We start from the raw sequence: 26623 nt of genomic DNA, 5'->3' as shown, positions 1-26623 counted from the left end.
TAGATATTGTTGACCACATACCCATAGCATTTACTATAATGCCTCTGTCCCCTGGATATCCTGAAACTGACAGTTGGATCTACTGGCATGATTAAATACAGGTTGAACTTTTTTCCCCAAAAACTACTCACAAGGATGGGGTTTTCTTCCACCAAGAGGCAACGCTCAATGTTGGATCTAGTTGTTCTTTAAAAAAAAAAAAAAAAAAAGGTTTTATTTATCTGATAGAGCAAGAGAGAGCGTGCACGCACATGCCCAAAGAGGAAGAGTGGCAGGTGGAGGGAGAAGCAGGTTCCCCACAGAGTAGAGAGCCTGATGCGGAGCTGGAACCCAGGACTCCCAGGATCATGACCTGAGCTGAAGGCAGATGCTTAACCAACTGACCCACCCAGGTGCCCCTGAATCTAGTCGTTTTAAATCATTCCTTCTTCACTTACAAAGTGAAACAAAAAGCAGGGGTGCCTGGGTCACTCAGTGGGTTGTGTCTGACTCTCGATTTCAACTCAGGTCATAATCACAGGGTCGTGGGATCCAGCCCCAGGTCTGTACTCAGCAGGGAGTCAGCTTAAGATTCTCTATCATATATCTCCTTCTGTCATCTGTCTCCCCCCACCCCATAACACTCTCTAAAAATAAAATAAATCTTTAAACTAAATTTAAAAACAAAACAAAAAGCAAGGGTGCCTGGCTGGCTCAATCAGTGGAGCATGCAACCCTTGGTTTGAGGTCCTGAGTTCAAACCCCATGCTGGATGCAGAGATTACTTTTTTAAAAATTTAAAAAACAATAATCCAAAACATATCTTATTATTTGATTACCCAGTGGTGGGTATTCCTTCTATCTTGATTCCTTCTATCTCATTAGCTTCTTTCCCTTTATTTACCAGTTTTTAAAAGAATTCATAGCATTTCAAAGTGACCAATAAACTTGTTAAACTATCATTATGATATCATATTTTCTTTTTTGAGAGAGGAGAAAGGAGGGGCAGAGGGGAAGGGGAGAGAGAATCTTAAGCAGGGCTCAATCTCAAAACCCTCATATCATGACTTGAGCCAAAATCAAGAGCTGAATGCTTTACCAACTGAACCACCCAGGCACTCTTACGTAATATAATTTGTGTTTTGAACCACTGCAGTTATTTTTACTTATACTCAAAAGTGTCCTATTTTGCCAGTGTAACTTCTTCAGTTAGCTCCCAAGTCCTTCTGACACAACCTTTAGTAGTATCTGATAAAATCCTTGCTATGATAGACAAGATGTTCTAGGCTCTTCTCATACATTTCCTGCCCCAGACCTAGAATCATCCATTTCTCTAAAGAGTCTGATTCCTTTTGGTGGGGAATGGTATTCCACACCAGTCTAGATGCTAGGGACCTTTCTACTCATTTTAAATATAAAACTATCTCCTTATCAACCAAATGATTATTAGCCAGATATCCTCAATGTCACTCCTCTGATACATGGAAGAAAAATTCCACATCTACAAAGAATATTTGTCTTAGGGCACCTGGGTTGCTCAGTGGTTGAGTGTCTGCCTTTGGCTCAGGTCGTGACCTCGGGGTCCTGGGGTTGAGTCCCACAATGGGCTCCTCCTGGGGAGCCTGCTTCTCCCTCTGCCAATGTCTCTGCCTGTTTCTCATGAATGAATAAATAAAATCTTAAAAAAATATATTTGTCTTAGAAACTTAAAATTCTACTTTCTCGGGACACCTGGGTGGCTCAGCAGTTGAGTGTCTGCCTTTGGCTCAGGGCAGGATCGCCGGATCCAGGATGGAGCCCCGCATCAGTCTCCCTGTGGGGAGAGCCTGCTTCTCCCTCTGCCTGTCTCTGCCTCTTTTCTCTCTGTGTCTCTCATGAATAAATAAATCTTAAAAAAAAAATTCTACTTTGTCCTGAAATTCTTAAGATTTCTCATTCTTGTAACTTATGCTATTGAGCAAAAACTTTCCTATTACTTCCACTATTCCCCTATCCCAAATTCCTTTCCTTTCCCCTAAGAAGCAGCCTGGGTCATTTTCCTGATTGGCAGAATTTACATATACAATTGATCCTTGAATAACGTAAGTTTGAACTGTGCAGGTACACTTGTACAGATTTTTTTTTCAATAAATATACTGGATTCATGACAATTTGAAAAAAACTTGAACTATAGAGCCTAGAAATTTTGAAAAAATAAGAAAAAGTTAGCTCTATCATGAATACATAAAATATATGTTGATATTAGTTTATTTTACCATTTACTACCATAAAATATACACAAACCTATTATAAAAGGTCAAATTTATCAAAACTTACACACTTAGCGACTATATATGGTGCCATTTGCAGTTGAGGGAATGTAAACAAAGATGCAGTATTAAACAACTGCTTAAAATTAACTGTAGTATATACTGTACTACTGCAATAATTTTGTAGTCACTTCCTATTGCTATTGCAGGGAGATCAAGAGTATCCCAGTGCTCCCTTAAAACACCTCTTGAGCAGTTTGTCTCCCCAGTAAATTGTGTATCACAGTAAAAAGTATCTCTCCCAATTCTCACTATTAGCAGTTAAGTTTTTGGAGAGTCAAAAGTTATATGGAGATTTTTAACTGGGGGGGGGGGGTGTGTGTCAGGTTGTTGATATTCCTAACATTCCCCCACACACTGTTCAGGGATCAACTGTAGTTAAAAATTCTAAGCATGGGGCACCTGGGTGGCATGAATGCTTAACAGTATCTTGGTTTCAACTAGATTGTGATCTCAAGGTCATGAGATTGGGCCCTAAATCTAGCTCTGCGCTCCATGTGGAGTCTGCCTGGGATTCTCTCTCTCTGCCTCTACCTCTCCTGCTCATCTCTCTTTCAAATAAATAAAATCTTTAATAAAAAAAAAAAAAAATTTAAGGGGGGGCCTCGGTGGCTCAGTTGGTTAAACATCTGCCTTTGGCTCTGGTCATGATCCCAGGGTCCTGGGATAGAGCCCCATACAGGCTCCCTGCTGGGCAAGGAGTCTGCTCCTGTGTCTCTCTCTGCCCCTCCCCCTGCTTGTGCTCTCTTTCTTGATCACTCCCTCTCTCTCAAATAAATAAATAAAAATTTTAAAAATGACTTAAAAATTTTAAGGACAAAGGTTAACAAAGAGGATGCATTTAGCTTAATCAACCCCTTTAAATAACTGTTTTTGAAAGATCCTCTTTTCTTGAATGTTAAGATAAACATAGATCACTCACAGATAGCAAATAGCAATCTCTCAACTATTCCTAACAAAAACTATCCATACCATATAAGCTTATAGAGCTAATAAATAATAATAAATAAATAATAAAATAATAATAAAATAATAATAAAAAACTGGAGAGTTGGGGGAGGGTGATTAAAGCAAAAGGCCTACTTTGACTTATAAATGAAGAGATCATTTCTCCCTTCAATAAAATTTCCAACAGAGCTAAAATATTTCATCATATCCCACTATTCTTCAACGCATACCAGGCACAGCCCAAGCTGTGCAGCCTATCTGCAGAAGACATTTGGGTTCAACAGCTGTACACAGGTTACATAAAGGGAAACCAAATCAGAGGACATTATATTAAGGAATCTTCACACATGCTAGTGGATTTTATCCAACCCAGTGATACTCAAAAATGGGAATCTGCCCCTTAGAAGACATTTGGCAATGTCTAGAGACCGTTTTGGTAGCCAGAACTACGAGTGGGGGTTGGGGATGGGTGCTACTGACATTTATCTAGTGGGTAGTGGCCAGGAGCGCTCTTAAGCCTCCTATAATGCACAGGTCAGCTAGGAATTTATCTGTTCTAAAACATCACTAGTGCCAAGATTGAGAGAATGTGATCAAACTGAATCCATGCTCTGAAGGGGAAAAATTTTAAAACCATTGCTCACATTCTATGCATAAGCAACTACCATTTCTTTATAAAATATTTATATTCTCAAAAACAAACATGAGTAGAACAATTTTCCAATGAATTGTTCAGATAGTTACATTTTACAAAGTAAAAACATTTTTTATAAAGATCTATATGCATCTGGTTTGTTTCACCTTATAATCATCTACCTGTGAAACTTGGTTTTATCTTCATATTTACCTAACTTCTGTACCATTATTCTTTTCGCCCAAGTATCTAATTTCTCTTCATAAAACAGGAGCATCATGATGTCAATTCTCTGAGATTATGGTTATTATCAGTATTGCTTGTAACCATATGTTGTTAGTATTGACTGCTGAATAATTTTGGTGAAAAGAATTTCCCAATTTCTAAATTTAATCTCCATTTCTAAAAAAAAAAATTTTTTTTAAAGATTTATTTGGGGAGGAGGAGAGGGAGATTCTCAAGCAGACTCCCTGCCCAGCACAGAGCCCCATGCAGGACTGGATCCCAGGACTGAGCTCATGACCCGAGCTGAAACCAAGAGTCAGATGTTCAACCAAGCTGCCCAGGTGCCCTAAAATTTCTGGTTTTGACCCCATCACAATCCCTCTGTGTGTTGCTTCTGCTAAATATGTCAACCCTTCTTGCCTGTCCAACTTCCAAGTCATTTTCTCAGAGGGCAGTGAACCAAAATGATATGAAGCAAAACTTTTTCTGTGTTTTCTCAGTCTTGTTATGTTTGAACTTTAAGTTATAGACGTAGCTTGGTGTATCAAAAAACAAAGGTTATGACAGTACTTAAGTTTAAACAGAAAGATGTTGTGGCACCTGAGTGGCTCAGTCAGATAAGCTCAGGATCCCAGGGTCTTGGAATCAAGCCTCACATCAGGCTCCCTGCTCAGCAGGGATCCTGTTTGTCCCTCTCCCTCTCCCCTCCACTTCTGCAAGCTTTCTCTCAATTAAATAAACTTTTAATAAACAAATAAATAAATAGAAAAATATTAGCCAATAATCCAAACTCTGCCTGTCATCAACTGGTGTGTGGTATATTCTTTTGTAAACAACAAACAAGCCTTAACAATAATGTTTAACCTTAATCCAATCAAGCTTAACTTGCAGTTTGCAGGAAACAGCAAAAAAGGAATAAGTAGCACTATAAGGAAATAATGAGATAAATTCAGAAGGTGGGACATTCTATAAAGAAATAATCAGACAAGTGCAAAATGCAGAGCATTCTATAAAACTAGTAACATGTTCTTTAAAACTGTGACAGACACACACACACACACACACAGAGACCAAACTAAATTAAAAGAAACTGAAGAGACATAACATATAAAACATGTGAACCTTTATTGGATTTTGGTTCATATAAAAGCTATGACATTTCGGGAACAACTTGGACATGTGAATATATGATTAGATACTAGATGACACTTGGGAATTACTTTTCATTATTTAAATTTTTAAATCTTTTTATTTTTTTAATTTCAATTCCAGGATAGTTCACATATCCTGTCAGTTACATTACTCAGTGCTCAAGGTTAAGTGTACTCTCAATCCCCTTCACTTATTTCACTGATTCCCACCACCACCAGCTAGGAATTACTTTTTAAATTTTCTTAGAAAAAACAGTTACATTAGAGTTATATAGGAGAACATATTTATTCTTAGCAAATACATGAAATATTTAGTGGAAGCATAATGACTGGCTTTCAAGTGATTCAGCAAATATATGCGTATTTTGGCGCTTTCTTCATAGACATTAGTACACTTAAAAAACGTTTTGTCTAGGTAATGGGTTGTCAGTATTCCTTGTGTTTTTTCACTTTTACATGCATGAAATTTTCTTAATAAAAAGTTGAGAAGATCTTTTTTTCAAATAGACTCTGAGAGAGTTACTTATCTTTTAAGATTTTATCCATTTATTCATGAGAGACATAGAAAGGCAGAGACATAGGCAGAGGGAGAAGCAGGCTCCCTGTGGGAAGCCTGATGCAGGATTCCATCCCAGGATCCAGGATCACAAACCAAGCCAAAGGCAGAGGTCCAACCACTGAGCCACTCAGGTGCCCCAAAAGTTGAGAAGATCAGATGAATAAGGTCTGAGGATCTAATGTAAAACATGGTGACTATGATTGAAAACACTATCATATACTTGAAATTTGCTCAAAGTAGAACTAAAATGTTCTCACACAAAAAATTAAATGTGAGGTGATGTGTTCATTAACTACATGGAGGGAATCCTTTCACAAAGTACATGAAATCACCATAATGTACACTTTAAATATCTTACATTTTATTTGTCAGTTATATGTTAATAAAGCTGAAATTTTTAAAAAGAGAAAAAAGTGGTAAAACCAACCTATTCATATTTTGGTTGTGATATTTGCATTACCATATCCTGCCATTATCTTTTTGTCATTTACTAAAACTGGTAGCCCCACTGATTGAATTTTCTGTTAATTTGTTCTTATTTCCAGGAGCAATTTTCATATAGACTGTATACACACACTTCTTAAGATGTACATGATACCTAAATAATGTTAGAAGACATGAATCTAATAAGATGGATTATATAGGATTTCAAGGAGGTACTCTAAGAGGAGATGAACTTTGCCATCTTCCATTAATCCAATCCATTATTTGACATCTTGGTAACCTATCTGGTTTCTGTATTTTATAGCAGTAATTATACTGACAACACAATTTTTGTGTACTTGGTAGGCTTTGCTCAACACTGCAACTCACACAGGTCTATCAGAATTCCCATAGCCTTTTAAGTCTTTGGCATTCATCTTTCCATCCATAATACTGGTATGGCAGACACACCTTCCTAGAGAAGTGAATTGTATCTTAAGGGCTGGCAAATATGGTGGTCTATACTTAGGTCCTAGCTAGTCAGTAAAAGTCTACATATTGAAAAGCAATATATAAAGAGAATCTTTACAAACAACCTGTTATTTAAAAGCAACAGGGGATCCCTGGGTGGCGCAGCGGTTTAGCGCCTGCCTTTGGCCCAGGGCGCGATCCTGGAGACCCAGGATCGAATCCCACGTCGGGCTCCCGGTGCATGGAGCCTGCTTCTCCCTCTGCCTATGTCTCTGTCTCTCTCTCTCTCTGTGTGACTATCCTAAATAAATAAATAAATAAATAAATAAATAAATAAATAAATAAATAAAAAAAAAAAAAAAAAATAAAAGCAACAGAAAAAATCCAGCAGATACACCTGTCAGTCTACATTTGAGGTACTTAATGGCAGCAAATGTTTACCTATCCTCATCTCAAATAGTAATAGAAAACATGTTTTCTACCAAAACTCTCCAGGTTTAGCTCTTGAAGCTTTGAATTCCTTTAATTTGGTTCTTTCATAAACATAAATACCAGGAATGAAGAATTCAGAATTTAACATTTTTAATCCACTGCTAGTATACAACCCGCCCATAAATCAAGATTAAAAAAAAAATTTGGAACATGAAAAGTATTTTAGAAAACAAAGAAAAGGGCAGCCCGGGTGGCTCAGCGGTTTGGCACCTGCCTTCGGCCCAGGGTGTGATCCTGGAAACCCAGGATCGAGTCCCACATAGGGCTCCCTGTGTGCAGGATGTTTAAAGAGATTCAGAGGCTTCTCCCTCTGCCTGTGTCTGTGCCTCTCTCTCTCTCTCTCTCTGTGTCTCTCTCATGAATAAAGAAAATCTTAAAAAAAAAAAAAATCTTAAAAAAAAAGAAAACATTTAAGAATACACTCTTATTCCAACATGAAAAATAAACAATCCTCAAAAAATCTTTAAAAAAAATAAATCTTTAAAAAAGAAAAAAACAGAAAACATTTAAGAATACACTCTTATTCATAAATAAATAAAAAATTTAAAAAAAAAAAAAAAAAAAAGGGATCCCTGGGTGGCGCAGTGGTTTAGCGCCTGCCTTTGGCCCAGGGCGCCATCCTGGAGACCTGGGATCGAATCCCACATCGGGCTCCCGGTGTATGGAGCCTGCTTCTCCCTCTGCCTGTGTCTCTGCTTCTCTCTCTCTCACTGTGTGCCTATCATAAATAAATAAAAAATTTAAAAAAAAAAAAAAAAAGAATACACTCTTATTCCAACATGAAAAATAAATCCTCAAAACTACTGGCATTTGATTTCAAGTTAATTCTATTTTGACTTAAAAAAAAAAAATACACCTGTAAGAAGCTTTTATTTTCCCAGTCTTTTCGTGACCTATTTTGTCCCTTACAGAATATAAGTTGTAAAATCTACATATAATATTCACAACCTGTTCTTTTTTTTTTTTTTTTTTTTTTAATTTTTTTTTATTATTTATTTATGAGAGTCATACAGAGAGAGAGAGAGAGAGAGAGAGAGAGAGAGAGGCAGAGACACAGGCAGAGGGAGAAGCAGGCTCCATGCACCGGGAGCCCGACGCGGGACTCGATCCCGGGTCTCCAGGATCGCGCCCTGGGCCAAAGGCAGGCGCCAAACCGCTGCGCCACCCAGGGATCCCACAACCTGTTCTTAAATAGTGTTAATAATCTATTACTCCCAAATGCAAAATATTTTCAAGTTACCAGAGAGCAACTCTATCAAGAAGCACCTGGATACAAGTTATGTGCTCTTTACTAAAAACCATTAAAATAAAAAGTAAGTTCCCTATTTTTAAAGAGTTAAATATTCAGGATTCTCTTTCCAAAGAAAAGCTTTTCTTCACTAACAGTTGTTATGTTACCTAAATTCTAAATCTATTCCATCGATTTCATTTTTTGCTAAATATCAGTAATATGTTAGCCCTTTTCTCCTCCTGACTTATATGTAAAAATGGGTTTCTGTGGATATGGGTTTTTTTTTTTTCTCCTAAATTTGAAGCTTTCTAAATTGTTTTTTTTAATTTTATGACAGTCACAGAGAGAGAGGCAGAGAGAGATAGGCAGAGGAAGAAGCAGGCTCCATGCACCGGGAACCCGACGTGGGACCCGATCCCGGGTCTCCAGGATCGCGCCCTGGGCCAAAGGCAGGCGCCAAACTGCTGCGCCACCCAGGGATCCCTGGATATGGGTTTAATATTACAAACCAGAATGCCTAAGAATCAAAATCTTATTATACTGATATGACAAAGACACGAATCAGCTCTAGGGTTTGTAATTTAAATCAGCAATCCTCACCCTCAACAAAAAGACATATACGTACAATAAAGACTGAAACATTACCTGGAATGTATTTTATTTTACCGTGATACTGCCAGACATTATTATATAATTTACACTCATCATCTCAACGAATTCTCACAGTTGTATGTAATAAGTACTACATTTTACAAATGAGATTTAAAAGGATGTTTAAAGAGATTCAGTAACTTGACCAAGGTTATAGTTAGTAAAGAACTGTAATCCAGAGCCAAGATTCAAACGACCTTTTTCTCTAGAATTCTTCCCCAAGCCACTGCCTCTTCCATTATTAACTTCAACTAACATTTTGTAAATTCTTCAGAGGTTCCTAAATGGAGGCAGATTAGGATGATCTCAAAAGTAGACACATAGGACACACCAAGTCATTCCCAAATTTTTTGGTCTTGAGACCCCTTTACATTCTTAAAATTACTGAGGAACTCAGAGAGTTTTTATTTATATGGATTACATCTTTTGATATTTACCATATTAGACATTAAAACAAAAGTATTTATCAAGAGATCCCTGGGTGGTGCAGCAGTTTGGCACCTGCCTTTGGCCCAGGGCGCGATCCTGGTGACCCGGGATCGAATCCCATGTCAGGCTCCCAGTGCATGGAGCCTGCTTCTCCCTCTGCCTGTGTCTCTGCCTCTCTCTGTGTGTGTGTGTGTGTGACTATCATAAATAAATTTAAAAAAAAAAAGTATTTATCAATACAATTAACAATGAGCCATCAAGCTGACATAAATAACACTTTCAATTAAAAATTACTATTTTTCCCAAAAAGAGTAACTTTTTTTTTTTTTTTTTACATTTTTGCCTAAATTTAAGGTCTAGCTTAATAGAAGGCAGCTGGATTCTCATAGTGCTTATGCATTCAGTCTGTTCCTGTAGACTATCTGGCCTCACAGCAGGAAAAAGGAAAAGTATTCAAAAACCTTTTCAGACAGCTGTGTATATTGACACAATACTAAAATTTGACAAATGGTAGTTTCTTTTTTTTTTTTTTTTTTAAGGTTTTTTTATTTATTCATGGGAGACACAGAGAGAGGTAGAGACATAGAGGGAGAAGCAGGCTCCTCACAGGGATCTCGATGTGGGACTCGATCCTTAAACTGGGATCATGCCCTGAGCCAAAGGCAGATGCTCAACCACTGAGCCACCCAGGCGTCCCCAAATGGTAGTTTCTTATCTGAATCCCTATCAATGAACTTTTCATATTTTATTACATTAAAATCCACTAGTGTACCTTGCATTCTGAAAGGATATTTACTTATGATGATTGTGAAATATCAGCATTGGTAGCTTGGAAAATATAGATTTACTGCAATGCCCATCCTCCAAATGTTGACATATTTCACTACAAATATAAATATAGAAAATATTTAAACTGTCAAACCTGAGATGTCAACTTTTGACAAATTCTAATTTTCACTCTCAAATTTTTATCATTGGTATCAAATACTGTCAATTGTTTCCTCAAAATAACATGCTCACCTCGTTGTCAAGAAAATATAAGCCCAACCTTAAAGTGTGAAAAACTGTAGTTTGTCAGTTCTTTCAAGTGAAAATGCTGTTCCATGAAACAAGCAGCTCATAACTCAATCTCACAAGCACTTTTCCTTATGAGAAGGACCGTACCTCCTTAGTCAGCAAAGTACTTTATGCATCCTTCCTATTCGATCAAAGACTTAAAAAAACTTAAAAAACCATGTACCCAAGGGTTGAGATTTAATAAAAATCATTTCTACTGTTTCATCAAGGCCATTTTCACACGGTGTTTCGTGTAACTGCCTTGCTTTGTGCTAACGGACCACCAGTTTTACTCAGCTTTGCTTTTGGACCATCAGTGCAAATGTCACTGGAAGAAAGATAGTGTCTTAGTATTTTCTACTTTGAAAATAGTTATGACCTCTCAGGTCCCCTGGAAGGCTCTGAATGATCCCCAGAGGTCAGTGGGTCACCTTTTCCTAGATTATATCACTGGTTCAAGGTTGGGGTGGAAACGAACAAAATCCTGTTCATCCCAAGAGTCTTCATCTTCTTAGTTCCTTTAGTTTGAGATACATCACCAACGTGACCGGTGTGTCATAACCGTAGTATAAGGGGAAGGAAATCAAGGATGTAATTTGCCATGAAATTGTTTTAAGATTGTATTTTGAGCACTTTTACACTAAATCAACAGTTCTTTATGTGGCGGTTAAAATTTAGAGAAGATAGCACCACACACAGCCTCCCCTTCCCACCTGAAAAGACTTGAGGACGAAGCCCCTAAAACAGCACTTTCAGCAACCTCCAAGGTACTTTTTAGCTATCCCGAACTTAAAGATCTTGAGAACGAGTTCGAATTCAGAGTCCAACTCCGGTCCCAAGAACACATCATGGTCTGGAAATTCAATGTTGTTCACCAAGGAGCAGCCCTTGGTGCAGCTCATCATCTGCCCCGCTATTTCCCCTCCAACTAGATGGGAAAACTCCTTTGAAAGTAAAACTCCATTTCTGCAGGGTTTTGAACTGCAGTGGGAGGTGTCTAGAATGTAGGAGGCTGAGCTACAACCCGCAACAAAGTGGTGGTTCTGAGATGGTAAAATTGTCTTCCAGTGTGCATCTCAAAGAGGAGATGGGGCCAACTGACTTCCAAGCCTCTTCCCATCTCTTTTTCTGGGCTAAGAAGGCCCAAGACAAGTGAGCTGAGCTATGTCCACAGTTAGGAACAGCGTGGAGGAATCCCGCGTCTGGCGGGAGAGGAAAACAGGGTCAGTGGCAGAAAGGAGGGAAGGCAGGTGGATCAACGACATCAGTCCTCTCCAGGAGGTGCTGAGAATCTAGACAAAATAGTCCCTGGGAGGAACATGGCGCCCACCGCGGCAGGATATAATCAGCCGAAAGAAAGGTTTTCCGCCCCATTCCATTTTACAAATCACGGCGCCAACGCAGAGAAATTTTAGGGCCAAGGGAGGAGACTTGGTAAACTAACTGCAGCGCACTACGGCTTGGGATGTACTACTGGACCGAGCGGAGATTACGTAACACAAGGGAGCGGCACAGCGACCCCTCATTTTCCTCCTCGCGCCCGAACAGCGCCCCAGTCCTAGGGAGGTGGGAGGGCGCGGCGGGAGAAGCGAGCGCTCCCCCCGGGACGTCACCTCTGCGCGGCCTCGCCCCCCGCCCGCCGACTCGCAGCCGCCCGCCCCCGCCCCTTTCCCCGCGGGCCACCGCCCGCCGCCCGCCCACTCCTCCGAGACGCCTCGCGCCCGGCGTGCGTGTGGACGTCGGTGTGTGCGGGGCCGTGGGGCGCGAGTGCGCGCGCGCGCGCCGCGGAGGACGCCGGGGGGCGGGGGCGGGCGGCAGGCAGGCAGGGTCCGCCCGGCCCAGACCGTCGCGCGGCTCCCGAGCTCCCGCGGCTCCGGGGGCGCACGCGCTCGCGAGCCGCGCCCCATGCCCGCCGCCGCCCGGGCCGCGCTGCACTCGCGGGGAGCAGGGGCGCGCGCCACCGGGCCCCTGCCCCCACCCCTCGCGCCCCCGCCCCATCCCCCTCTCATTGTCTCGCCTCCGAGCGCCTCGCCGAGCGAAAAGATAACGGAACCCCCGGGAGAAGGGGGTGGGGAGAAAGAAGGCTCGCCCGCTCGCTTACTCACCTCCCGTGGTCGTCGCCGCCGGTAGTCTGACCCGAGGAAGGCGCCGTCGCCTTAAAGGGACCTCGCACCCGGCGCCGGGAGAAGGGGGTGGGAGCAGGGGAGGGGACGGGGGCTTGGGGAGACGGCTGAGAGGGAACCGTGGAGAGCGCGTCTCCCCGCGGGGGAAAGGAAACCTCCCTCGGGTTCCAGTGATTTGGGGTGGATTTTTTTCCCGAGGGGGGCGGGGGGGGCCCCGAGGGAGGGGGTGGGGGGGCCAAGGAATGCGGCTCCGTGTACGGGAGCTGGCGCGGGGGAGAGAGACGCCGACTCCCCCCACCAACCCTCTCGCTCCGCGGAGGGATACGTCTCGTCACTTCCGCCCTCCCCCTCTCGTGGCCTCTCAATTGGCTGCGGCGTGTGACACGTCATGGGCTCATCCTAACCCCTGCCCGGGCTTCTTTTCCAGTCAAGTTTGTCTGGACCTGCAAATAAATAAATAAATAAATAAAAACATTTAAGAAAAATGAAATAAGAATAATTAGCTTCAGAAGCAACATCTAAATCTTGATGAGAAAAATGGAATTTCCAAAGAAAATACTGCCCAATTCACTTGCCTGGACTTTCCAAAGAAATTTTGGGCACCTCCTCACTTTCCACTCAAGTCTTGTACCTAACCAAGAGGAGAACCTCATGCCACAGTCCAGGTAGTGAGACCCAATGGCACCAACAACTGTCCTTGGAACAAAGGCAGCAGAATGGCACATACTCTTCATCAGGAGGCATTTGGCCAAGTAGCCTTGTGGCAGTAGTCTTAAGTGAAGAACTTTTAAAAGCTATTTTTACTCTGAACCCTACTGGATTCTGGAAAGAAATCACATATATTGCTTATCAAAGTGATTCATGTATGGAAACTGCTTTGAAGCCATGTGTCAATAGACTCAGCACAAATCCTCAATTCTAAGAAACCATAGATTCTACATCTGTGCTTTTTGCTCCGATCAAGGCTGAGGGGGATTGGCCCAAAGAAATTAGTCTATTCAAGACCAGCCACCTGTAATTTTTCCCCGAACAAGAAGTACCTCTTTTCTAGGTATCTAAGAAATTTAGTCCTTTTTTACTTTCAGAGATGATAATATTGTAAAATTTTCCTTGGATATGTGAGTATGTTGTTGCTCTCTAAGCAATACACAAATATTTACTCCAAGCCAATGTAGATCAAAGTACTTTGTGCAAGATTGGGGAAAATCAGAACCATATTTATTCATTTTTTTACATATGTGCACTTTATTCAACCACCAGACTGAAAATAGGCGATGGAATTAGGCATTACAAATTGCTCCCTCATGCACCTGTGTGTACACAATGCCGTCCATTTTCATTCCACTTCATCTCATTTCATACTAAGTACATGTGAATGATCTCAAAGTGTCATTTTTAGCAAGAACTTTATTATTTGGATTGAAAAAAAAATCACGAATCCTTCTGAAAATACTTCTGAAGCCTTTCCAGACCTGATCTAGAAAAGCCTAAGATGGGATTATGGAATCAATCACCAGAAGACAAATTCTACAAGAAGCTCAAATCCTATTTTATACTTTCCTACTATAATTATAATTCATTATAAAGTTATTTGCCTCTGAAATATTCTTGTTGAAACGTATTTTCCCATGCTGAAAGTGCCAACTTATGCTCTCTGCCAATGAGGTCTAGTCCAGCAGACTGTACCATGCACTGTTGACCAATAACCATTAGCATACCATACTGAAAGTGCATCATGTGTCCATTCACTTATTCAACACATTTTTATTGAGTACTTTGCAATATGCAGGTGCGGGTCTAGGTGCCTCAGGTCATGTACTAGGTGAGTACAACAAAAAAAGCAAAATTCCTGAACTCATGAAACTTGTACTCTCGTGGAGAGAGACATGAAATATCTACATAAACAAATTGTTCCAAAATCTATTCTTGGATAACAAATGGCCCCAAAACTTAGTGGCCTAGAACAACAACAATTGGGGATCCCTGGATAGCTCAGTGGTTTAAGCGCCTGCCTTCGGCCCAGGGCTTGATCCTGAAGTCTCGGGATCAAGTCCAGGGATTGAGTCCCACATCAGGCTCCCTGCATAGAGCCTGCTTCTTTCTCTGCCTATGTCTGTGTGTGTGTGTGTGTCTTATGAATAAATAAATAAATAAATTGTTAAAATTTTTTTCAAAAAAAAAAAAGTATAGGGACGCCTGCGTGGCTCAGCGGTTGAGCATCTACCATTGGCTCAGGGCGTGATCCTGGAGTCCTGGGATCGAGTCCTACATCAGGCTCCCTGCATGGAGCCTGCTTCTCCCTCTGCCTATGTCTCTGCCTCTCTCTGTGTGTGTGTGTGTGTGTGTGTGTGTGTGTCTTATGAATAAATAAAATCTAAAAAAATAAATAAATAAATAGGTTTAAATTTTTAAAAAGAACAATTTTATTATAATCTCTTATGGTTCTGGGAGGTGATTAGGCTAAACTAAGCAGTTTTCACTTGAAGTCTCATGCAGTGGCTGGGGCTGAAATCTTCTCAAAAGCCTCTTCAAATAGCTGGAAGTTGGTGATGGCTGTTGGCCAGAACAGCTGGCTGTTGGCCTCTTCATGTAGCCTGGGCTTCCTTATATCATCGTGGGTGAATTCCAAGATTGAGTCCTCAAGAGGACCAGGCAGAGACTGTATGGTTTTTGTGACCTAGCCTCAAAGGTCACAAAGCATCATTTCCACCACACTTACAGGCTGCCCTCGATTTGAGGCCAGTGGGAAACATCTCTCAAAGGAACAGTAGAAATACCACATTGTAAGAAGCATCTGTGGCAGAGGGAATCTTGTGGCCATCTCGGAAAATATAATCTACCACACTTCATATAAGTAAGTATATTGTAGGTGATAATGGGATAGTTGCTATGGGTGGGGAAAAGGGCAGGAGAGAGGGAATTGGGAGTGTGGTACAGAGGTGTGGATGGGAAAGTTGTTATTTTATGCGGGGTAGTTGGAAAAGCCTTCATTATTAAGGTGACATTTGAACGCAGACCTGAAGAAAGTGAAACCAGTTTCAGGTTTTACTCTTAGTGAAATGAAATCATTGGAGGATTTTGAGGAGTGACATGACCTGACTAACTTTAAAGGAACTCCCTGACTGCTTTTACAGAATAGCTTGTAGGGGCAAGGAGTATATGCAGGAAGATGACTTAGGAGCCTATTGCAATAATCCAGGTGAGAGATGATGGTGGCCTGGACCGGGTGGGAACTGTGTAGCTACAACTTCAACTGAGTGAGTTCTGTAGTGTGCTGTTTGGTTCTCTGTGACCTATGTCTCTAATTTCATTTGTGCCCTGGAATACAGTTTTGTTTTTTGTTTTTTTTTTTTTTTAAGACTTATTTATTTATTTGAGGGAGGAAGGGCAGTTGGGAAGAATCCTGCAGTGGGGCCTCCCCCTACTCTACTGAGCATGGAGCCTCACTTGACTCAGTGCTTGATCCCTGGACCCTGAGATCATGACCTGAGGTGAAATCAAGAGTCAGCTGATCAAAGGTCTGAGCAACCCAGGAGTCCTGCTGGGAGACAGTTTTGGCTAATAATGGCTAACAAAATGTGTGAGTGATGGTGCCCTGCCTGCCACAAAGAAATAAAGGAAAAACATTGTGCTGAATGTTAAAATGGAAGTCTTTTGGGTACTGGAGGCTCCTTTGACGAAAGAGTTTAGGAAACAAGGGTAAGAATCAACAGACAATCAGAGAATGAGTAAGCTCTTTGACGTCATTAAAGAAGTCCTAACTATGCCAACAGCCAGGAATACTGACCAACTGTTGAATGACTAATTGCTGTAAGAAATCAGTAGTATAGGGGCGCCTGGGTGGCTCAGTCAGTTAAGCATCTGCCTTCGTGATTCCAGGGTCCTGGGATCAAGTTCCACATTGGGCTCCCTGCCCCACGGAGAGTCTGCTTCTCCCTCTCCTCCCCGTTCATGCTCTCTCTCTTAAATAAATAAAATCGGGGATCCCTGGGTGGTTCTGCTGTTTAGTGCCTGCCTTCAGCCCAGGGCATGATCCTGGAGACCTGGGTGGTTCAGCGGTTTAGTGCCTGCCTTCAGCCCAGGGCATGATCCTGGAGACCTGGGATTGAGTCCCACATCAGGCTCCCTGCATGGAGCCTGCTTCTCCTTCTGCCTGTGTCTCTGCCTCTCTCTCTCTCTCTGTGTCTCTCGTGAATAAATAAATAAAATATTTAAAAATAAAATAAAATCCCCCAAAAAGAAAAAATCAGTAGTAGAAACATTTTATAACTTTAAAGGGTATGAAGAGAACTCCACCACCTTGTAACACTAGAGCAAATCTCTGAAAGAATTCTACAGTTAGTGCTCCCATTTCCAGAAATATATTCCCCATGCTAACGAGGGAATGCCCATATTAATTTAGGCAGTGTTAGAACATTTTGCTGTCCTCAGCTAACACACACATTTCTAGAGTGAATAGAACCCATAGCTGTGGTCTCTTATATTTGACCCATCTTGATAATGATGGGAAACCAAAGCAGCAGTGCAAATAACCTGGATTGAAACCTTAGGATTCCATTTGCACGTGCCTCTACAACATATTAGGGAGGGGTCTGAAAGCCAATCCAGTTTGGTATATTGAGGAACCCTAACACTGCTGCTAAAACTACCCCAGTCTTCGATAGCCAGCTTAGAAAAATTGAATCCTCTCCTTATGGGTTTCTAAGAAAGAAGGTCAAAAGTTAATGGAAGTCCCAAGTTGGGCATTTCACAGTTAGGTAGCCAGAGACTGCTTCTTTTCTACAGTTTGTGGAAACACTTAATTTGCTTCCTTGGCTTATGGTTTCTGCCACGAGTTGAAAATTGAAACCACCTGTAGCTTGGAGAGTGTCAAGGCAGAGAAACAAATGATTTCAACATGTCTTCAAAAGCAGTGATCCATGGGTGCCCCTCTGCAATTGTTTTGCTAATATCTAGACCCAATCACCAATGCTCAGATTCAGTGTGAAGCTAACCTGTACTTGTCAAAGCGGGGAGTGGAAAAGATTATGAGGTCAGTCCCAACAGAAAACAGCTTCATGGGAACAATGCCAGGTTTCTTTAAAATGAATATCACCCTCTCTGCAACACACACTCAGGGTGGTCCAAATCAGGAACTCAAAAGAAGCTACTCGTTTAGGAAGAAACAAGAGCTAGAAAAACAATGGAGAAATTTTCATCATCCGAGCATCTCCCAGCCCCAAAAGATTAAGAGCTGATTGTACTGAACCTGGGAGGCAAAGGAAGTCCACATGTATGGGTGGGAATATAAACGTAACTTGATGGGATAAGAATGAGTACCTTGATGGGGAAATCATCATGACACAAAGGGCAAGTGATCTATGTTTGACTGGTGGCAAATAAAAAATGGGGAACCCAGAGGCTGCTGCTAGGTTTTATTTAAAAATATTTTTGCTGCGATGCCTGGGTGGCTCAGGGGTTGAGCACCTGCCTTCAACCCAGGGCATGATCCTGGAGTCCCAGGATCAAGTCCCACATCGAGCATCCTGCGAGGAGTCTGCTTCTCCCTATGCCTGTGTCTCTGCCTCTCTCTGTGTGTGTCACTGATGAATAAATAAATAAATACAATCTTTAAAAATAAATAAATAATAAAGCTTATTTTAAAAAATAAAAATAAAAATATTATTTGCTACTTCCTTAAGTTTAGAGGAGCTGAGGGTTTTCCTAGTGGCTCAGAAAATCCTCACAAGGTGAGAAATAACTGGAGGAAGTTTTCAGACTGGGTTTCTAAGATGAACGTTGCTCATTAGCTTTCAGTAAAAAGCAGTTGAAGGTCTCTGTCTTCCAGATATATTTTGCGAGAAAAGTATGAGCAGCAACTTCATCAGTCATCAAGACTTCTCTGTGAGTTGCTGTATGATTTCATGTAAAGTAATAATTTAGTTAAACTTTGAATTTAATTAATATTATTTAAGAGACACCCAGAAGCAAAGCTACATTTGTTTCATCTGGGTTGTTGCTACGGAGTTGAGCAGGTATGATTATCAAATAATTAAATTGATTCCATAAAGCTTCATGGAAAAATTAATTGGATTGCTTTATAGACACATTCGTTATGTGGCTTTTTCACTATAATAGATTGCAAAGTAAAATTTAATTAAAATTTCCTTTTTTCTCTAGGATACATTCTTTTCTTATTTAGCAGTGTTTGTATTTTATTATAGTCATGAATAATTTCCAGAACACGACTCAGACATTAAACAATTTGATTCATTCTTTTGAAAGACAAGAGGAATAGTATTATTGTTTCACAGACGAAGAGACTCACATAGCTTCCAGAATCTAGTATTAAATGTTTCTGGTGTAGATAAGTGATCACATCCTTGGGGTTTCTTCTTGTTGTCAAATATGTACAGTAGGAGTTAGAGGTAGTAAGGGCCGTCTCCTAAGACAGCCAGAGATTCATTTTTAATGTCTTTTGTATTGCCTGAGACATAGATAGTAAGACCTGAAAATGTGAAAGTGCCAAGATTCACAAATTTAAAATAATTTTATAGGAGGAAAATGGTTTAGCCTTCATTCATCCAGGAAATAGTTCTCATTTTTACATTTGTGTGTAAATGCATTGGTGTGCAAGTCCTTGTGAATCATGTGAGTTTCTCCTTTCCTATGCACTCTGCTTCCTGGGAGCCTCTGGTCTCTGCTTCTCCTATTCAGAGATTTTTTTTTTTTTTAGAGATTTTATTTATTTATTCATGAGAAACAGAGAGAGAGAGGCAGAGACATAGGCAGAGGGAGAAGCAGGTTCCTGATGGGGAGGAGCCCAATGCAGGACTTGATCCCAGGATCTGGGATCATACCCTGAGCCAAAGGCAGATACTCAACCACTGAGCCACTCAGGCGTCCCCTATTCAGAGATCTTATTCCTAATCTAGGAAAATGGATCTTAACTTTTTCTGCATTATGAACCTTTTGAAAATCTCTATGAGATATGGATTATCTCTCTCGGAAAAATGCACATTGGTACATGTATGTAAAATTTTGAAATACTTTCAGTCTTGAAACCCATTTGTGTGCTTCTATATGAACCCCAGAGAAAGAATCTCAGGCCCTGGGTTCATTGGATAAGATCCTTCACTCCCTGTCTTTCCAGAGAAGTGATATATTTCTCAGTAATCATATGAACATGTGTGCTTCTTTCACTCTGACAAGGGGCTTGTTATTACTATCATTATTAAGCATTTATTATTATTATTGTCTTTATTTGTTTTTCCTTTATCTTTGCCCAAGACATTCTTCATATCTGGGAAAGCCCAGGAACCTCAAAGACTTGGAAGCTGACCAGATGGTCTAGCTACCTCAGCCAGTTGACTTAATACCACTAGAACTGAGGAGGTTATCCCCAGTTCTCCAAGTGTACAAATACACTGGCCCTCCTGGGATGCCTGGCCCTACCTCACCTGATTCATTGGCTGGGGCTCATTGAATATTCATGTGCTCTCTACATTTCCTAGCTCCCCTTGCAGCTGTATTAGGTAGGGCCTCAACGTTGAGTCCTGGCACATGGGGAAAGAAGTGTAAGTGATGGGTTACTCTTGGTGCAGGGCACTTAAAGGTTGGTGTGGCTCCTCTCTTCCCATTTGGTGAGATGGTAGAACAAGATGAAAGCAGCTTAGATCCCTGAGTAACCCCAGAGAGGAGAGCTGAAGTCATGAGTTGCCTAATATACCCTGGACTTCACCAGAATGACAACAAACCTTTATTGTGCTAAGCCACTGAGATTCCAGGATAAATGTGTTAATTCAGCACACCCTGATTACACTGACTAATACACTGGTATAAGACTGGATTTAAAAAAAGAAATTGCCCCAGAACACTTTTATGGCTAAGAATGGGAGTCAATATGGTTAACTTATAGAACTTGACATTATTATTATTATTAGAGACATGTTAGATTAGAGATATATTATTAGATACATGGATTATTAGAGATATTACTGGTTAGTAATATTAGAGGTATATAAGATGCCTAGGATGATACTTGGCTTATATAACTCCATAAGCGGTGACTTTTATTCTTAGTTCTTAAGATATCCTATATCGTAATGTAAGTATTTGATGGGACATGATAAAATTTGATTACATTCATGGATAACAGTCTCCTATTCTGATTCTTTCCCAGATTTCTCACCTTAATGTATCTCTTCAAAATAGTTTGGGTCTTGGGCAGAAGTATCTTTTATAAAATTGCTAGAAGGAATAATTTCCAGGAAATCAGTAGTTTATTATCTTTAATCATCCAAATGCTTAGTAAAAGCCTATTATTTCTTCCATATATTAATGAACAAAACAGCATAGAAAGTAACAATATTACCAAGTACAATTTTGTGTGGTCCAGACATTTACAGAATAGAACATATAAAACAATGCTAACTGTGTGAGACAGACAGTATATGGAAAGAGAAAAGAAAGCTCTCTGCAGGCTCAATTCTTCAGAGAAAACTTCTTGAAATGAGTGGGGCTCAGATCTTGTCTTGAAGCATGGGTAGAATACGAAAAAATAGGAAAAGGAAGAAGGCAGTCCAAGTGGACAACAGAATGAGCAAGGTATTGATCAAACCCATAATAGTCAAATAAAGTATTAGGTTGATTAGTATAAAATCCCTGGAGGTTTTTTTGCAGGCAAAAAAAAGCAATCCAACATTGGCAATTTTCTGTGTTCAAATTAATAAAAGTGGCATTTTGGAGTGGTACACTGGAAGTTTCAACTGTATTAGTAATGTTTTCCTTTTAAAAAAGATTTTATTTATTTATTGAGAGAGAGGGAGAGAAAGAGAGAGAGAGAGCATGAGGAGGGGGAGGAGCAGATGAGGAAGGAGAGAGACAGAAAATCTCTCAAGCAGACTCACATTGGGTGTGGGGGCCATGCACAGGGCTCCATCTCCGGACCCTGAGCTGAGATATGACCTGAGCTGAAACCAAGAGTCAGACGTTCAACTGACTAAGCCTCCCAGACGCCCCAGTAATGTTTTCTTTTTTACACTGAGTGGTAATTACATAAGATCCTTATATTACTTTTTTTTTTAATATTTATTTATTTATTCATGAGACACAGAGAGAGAGAGAGAGAGAGAGAGAGAAAGGCAGAGACACAGGCAGAGGGACAAGCAGGCTCCTTGCCGATGTGGGACTCTGATCCCCGATCCCAGGATCACGACCTGAGCCCAAGGCAGTGCCCCAAACGCTGAGCTATCCAGGCATCCCAAGATCCATATATTACTTCTTATTTCTTGTGGTTATTAAATATTTTACAATTATCTCATTAAAACAACCAAAAGAAAAATAAAATAAAATAACTTAAAGAAGAGCAAAAAAGAAAGTTAAGTCTTATCAAATAAATTAAGGAATCCCATTAGGTAGCACTCATTCTCTTTAGGAAAATAACCCTTGGTTTTCTCAGTATTCTCAGACCTTCTCTCTTTTCCCCAGTTTTCACCCAAATGGTTTAGGGGGCAAGCACAGCTTATGCAATTGTATGACAAAGGAGAGAATCCAAGAGACCCCTAAGTGCAATGTTCTTTGTTGTGGCCTTTGGGGCACCATCCCTTCCTCACCTGGCCACTGCTTGTCCTGCTGGTAATTGCAACTGCAAGATAAGATTCCAGACCATGCGGATATAACTTGTGATCTGGCCTCCCTTTGGTTGCTCAGGTTTCATGGCTGTCTCTCAGCCTCCCCTCAGCTCTCTGGCTGTACAGATTCTACAAACTACAGTCTGTCCCTGAGGCCCATTAACTGTGGCCCTGCTTGGTGGAGGCAGGTGATTCACTCTGTAGGCTTCACTATTGTGTCACCTTGCTCTAGCTTGCTAAGATCATCCCTCCAACAAGTTCCTCAGCCAGATACCATGGCTCTTACTGACAGCATCACAGAAAAGCCAGACCTCAGGGCCTTTGATCTGAGTACACTTTTACCTGATGTGCTATACCAGAGGAAGATGCAGAGCATCCTCTCAGGGGCTCAGATGGGAGCAAGTCCCAGCTGTTCCTACCAATCACATGATGCATCTCATGATCTCTAGACAGAAGTCTGGAAAGGAGAAATCGGGACATCTGACAGTTTTTCCTTTCCCCCTTATTCTCTCTCCTACTCTTTCATCCCATTATCCCACAGGACCAACAACCATAGGCTTCCTGTCTTTCCTCCAGTCTGTGTCCATCTACTCCTGAGCAGCAAACATCACAGTGTGGCAGTCATACCCTTTGGGAGAACTTCCTGAGTTAAGCTGGTATCTTCAGGGAGTCAAATCGCCTTTTTTTTTTTTTTTTTAAATCTTGAAAGGAATTTAGGAAGTCTTCTTTCAAGCCACTAACCTGGCCTAGAAATTACTTGTCTTGCTATAAAATTCTATTTTGAATGTCAGAGCTGAATCTTTCAGTATCCTCCCCACTTCCTTCTCTAACAAGTCCTTATCTTCTCAAGCAGATGGATGCCAAGGGCCAGCTAAGGATAAAGTCATTTATTCATAAAGGAACAAGGAAAGCACACTGATTTTTAAAATATTACTTTTCTAATTGTACTAAAATTCTCCACATCCCCTGTACCTTCCTTCATAGATCTCTGACAATTGCCTCATGACAGGTCAAATTCTGCGATTTATTGCCAAAGGGTGATACTCAAAATGTTGAACAATCAGCTGAATAGCATCCCTGACCCATGATAGACATATAGAGGAAATAGAACCAGTTAAATAAGTTCCCAGTGTTTGCTCTTCCTCTCTCACAAGGCACATCTGTGTATAGCTTCGAGAATGTTTTACCCAGGAGCTCTCCTTCCTCAGCCCGTGTTTGGAGTGACTCCCTCCTGCCTGGTAGGCAAGATCTGTGGAGTGTGTCTGGTGTACATCAGATGCTGGTTAACAAGGCATGATTTTAAGGAACATAAACTATCTCATTGATGTCACAACTGCCTTTTAGGCAGGAGGTCTCCCGGGGTAAATGTTCAGGCCCAGTACTCTGGGAGTTGGTGAAAAGAAGTGAAAGGAGAGTCTGGCTGTAGTTGAGGAATCATGCCAAGCACTAACTAGCTTCTCACTTAACCTTGTCTAAGCTTTGTGTCTTCAACTGTGAAACAGGATTAAAGAGAATTCACAGACCTAATGCATGTAAAATGCTTAGCACAGAAAAGTGTTGAGTCAATGTCAGCTATTAATGTAACCATGAGTAATGTTATAATAATTTTATTGTTGTTGTTACTGGACCAGTGCCCCTTTATTGACTATGAGGAGTATTTCCCTGACTTCAGCACCCTTAGCCACATGTACCTATGGGATTTCTGATACAAATATTGAACTAAATATGACATGAATGAATGATGAATGAATAAAGCATGTGTATGCCAAGCAACAGGGTAGTGAAGAGAAAATTCAGTCACAGACCACACCCCTGGTTAGCACAAGAGAGATCTTCCCCTATACTGAGAAGGACCAAAGTCAAATTCAAGTACTACAGGCTTTTTTTTTTTTTTAAGATTTTATTAATTTATTCATGAGAGAGGCAGAGACATAGGCAGAGACTCAACCACTGAGGCACGCAGGTGCCCCACTCCAGGCTTTCATATTAACTATACAGGATATAAAACTTTAAAAATAAGCAGTAAGGGGAAAAAAGAAAAAATATATTTTAAATAAATATAAATTAAAATAAACCAAATAAATGGAGTATTTGATTACATGATATCCCAGAAACCCAAGCTTTCTAGGACTGCCCTGGAGACAGGGTCTTCAGACACATTTGGAATGTGGTAGTAAGCCTGGGTCACGGAAGAGAAGAGGCACTGTAGAAAGGGGGGTAGCTTGGCAGAATTGCCTTCATATTTTAAGTTACAGCTTTCTTTACTGAAGCAATAGTTTCAAGGAAGTAAATTATTCACAAATCATTAATAGCAGATGCTGAGATGGGAAGATAATAAGCAAGAAAGATAATTAAAGCCTGTGTTCTTTGAAATGAAATAAGTATGGAGGCTAAATTGGATGATTTTTCAAACCTTTTCAATCTCATCATCCTAAAATAATTCTACTGTCTAGTGCAGAGGTTTTCAAACATTTTTTGACATCAAGCCCCTAAGAAATTATTCTACATTTCGACCTGGTACAGGCAAACACACATAGTTATCCTCTCACAATACAGCTTTCATGAAAGAATATTGATCCTTACTAAGTAATACTTATATTTTAATTGTGGGTCTTTCCTTCCCTCCCTCAATTTGTCAAACTGATTTGCCACTGGATTTTTCCCTTCCTCCCTCCCTCCTTTCATCCTTTCTCCCTCCATCACTTCTTGTCAAACTGATTTGCCACTCGCAGTTGAAAAATATAGGTGTAGTGGGGTTTCCTAATCGTTAAATATTTCCGTAGACTGTTTACTGTCCAGAATGCGGTAGAATTCAGCAGGCTGCCCCGAAGGACAGCTTCCAGGTTCGGATTTCGTCTCTAGCATTTAAGAAGTCATTCCCAGGGGACCTCGTTTTCCCGTACAGGACAGACAGGAGAATCAACAGAACGAAGTGCAAGTTTGAAGACAAGAAACATTTGTCTAGTGGAGTGTACCTTATGCTTTTATATTAACTTAAAAAAATCTCCATGTCAAACATTTAGCACCGCCGTGCACCTCTTACAGCTAACCCAACACACAACTCGATTCGCTTCCAGGCGCGGGAAACTCCCCTCCGGGAGCGGGGATCCCGCGCTCCAGCCGACGCTCCGGCCCTTCCTCGGCCTCGGGTGAACTTCTTCCTTCAGCTTGGTGGAAGGTTACCTCGGGAGAAAATAGTCCCCACCGTCTAGAAACTTTTCAGGGGTAAAGAGGACGTCGGACGTGGGAGCGAGTGGGCTGCTCCGACAGGAGCCGCAGGCCCTGGACCGCCAGCGGGGCGGGGCGACGCGACACGCGGGGGCGGGGCCAGGGCGGCCGGCAGACGAGGCGGGGGAGCCGGCGCGGAGGGGAGCAGAAAGCCTGGAGTCTCGGCGCGGGCGGCGTCGGCCGGCGCGCCTCTGTTGAGCGTCCGCCGCCCGGGAGGGGGCGCTGGCGGGCGGGGAACGGGGGATGGTGCCGAGGTCTCCGCCCTCCGCCCCCCGCCCCCTTTTCTGCCCCCCTTCACTCGGTCCCCCCACACCTCCCGCCGGGAAGGTTTAGTCCCGGGTCGCCTAGACCCGCCTTTTCTTAATGATAATTTCTGTTTGTCGTCGTCTCTCTTGGCCTCAGCCTGCAAGAAGGGAGCCATATTGAGAGTGCAGAAAATGAAGTGACCTGGAGAAAAACGTGATTTAAAAAATAGTGTTTCCTACTTCCTTTTTCTCCCTCAAATTACTGTAGATGTAAGTCACATGTGGAAAGTCCCCAAGGTCGGGCTTTCCAAGGCTGTATTCTGCCTTCACCCGACACTTAGAATAAGATTTTGGTGTAATGATGAGGATCCCTGGGTGGCGCAGCGGTTGAGCGTCTGCCTTCGGCCAGGGCGCGATCCTGGGGTCCCCGGATGGGGTCCCGCGTCGGGCTCCCCACATGGAGCCTGCTTCTCCCTCTGCCTGGGTCTCTGCCTCTCTCCGATATCTCTCATGAGTGAATAAATAAGATTAAAAAAAAAAAGATTTTGGTGTGATGGTAATTTTGCCAAATGGAAGTCGACTTTGTAAAACATTACCTTGGTAAGTAATGGACATTTCCATGGGTGAAGACTGAGTTTTTGCTTTTACTTCTAATACATGTCTCTTCTTGGAGTGGGTAAGGTTATACCTAGGTCAGCCCTGGTTAATTCAGATTATTTTTAAAAGATTTCTATAGTAGGTAATTTACCTAGTTTCTTATGGAGATTTAGGGAATTTTGCTTTATTGCTACATCCATTTTAAGTATCTTTTGCTGGGCAGCCCGGGTGGCTCAGCGGTTTAGCGCCCCCTTCAGCCCA

The 26623-nt window shown here is 41.5% G+C and overlaps 1 protein-coding gene across 22 annotated transcripts in view; it reads right to left on the bottom strand.

Annotated features, from left to right (window-relative positions):
• The window catches only part of POGZ (pogo transposable element derived with ZNF domain), a 46989-nt gene extending 33947 nt beyond the window's left edge, over positions 1 to 13042 (bottom strand). For 3 of the 22 annotated variants that reach the window (XM_072766518.1, XM_072766524.1, XM_072766529.1), the window contains exon 1: positions 12664 to 13030. The gene's annotated coding sequence lies outside the window, so the exon portion shown is untranslated. Of the gene's footprint in view, positions 1 to 131; positions 187 to 12663 lie in introns of all 22 variants that reach the window. The other 19 variants (XM_072766530.1, XM_072766536.1, XM_072766519.1 and 16 more) reach the window with 12 other exon arrangements.
• Between the last annotated feature and the right edge of the window lie 13581 nt (positions 13043 to 26623).

Source organism: Vulpes vulpes, chromosome 8, assembly GCF_048418805.1.
Source record: "Vulpes vulpes isolate BD-2025 chromosome 8, VulVul3, whole genome shotgun sequence".
NCBI lineage: Eukaryota > Metazoa > Chordata > Mammalia > Carnivora > Canidae > Vulpes > Vulpes vulpes.
The sequence above is the reverse complement of the archived record's forward strand: the minus strand, read 5'-3'. Positions and strand labels throughout refer to the sequence as shown.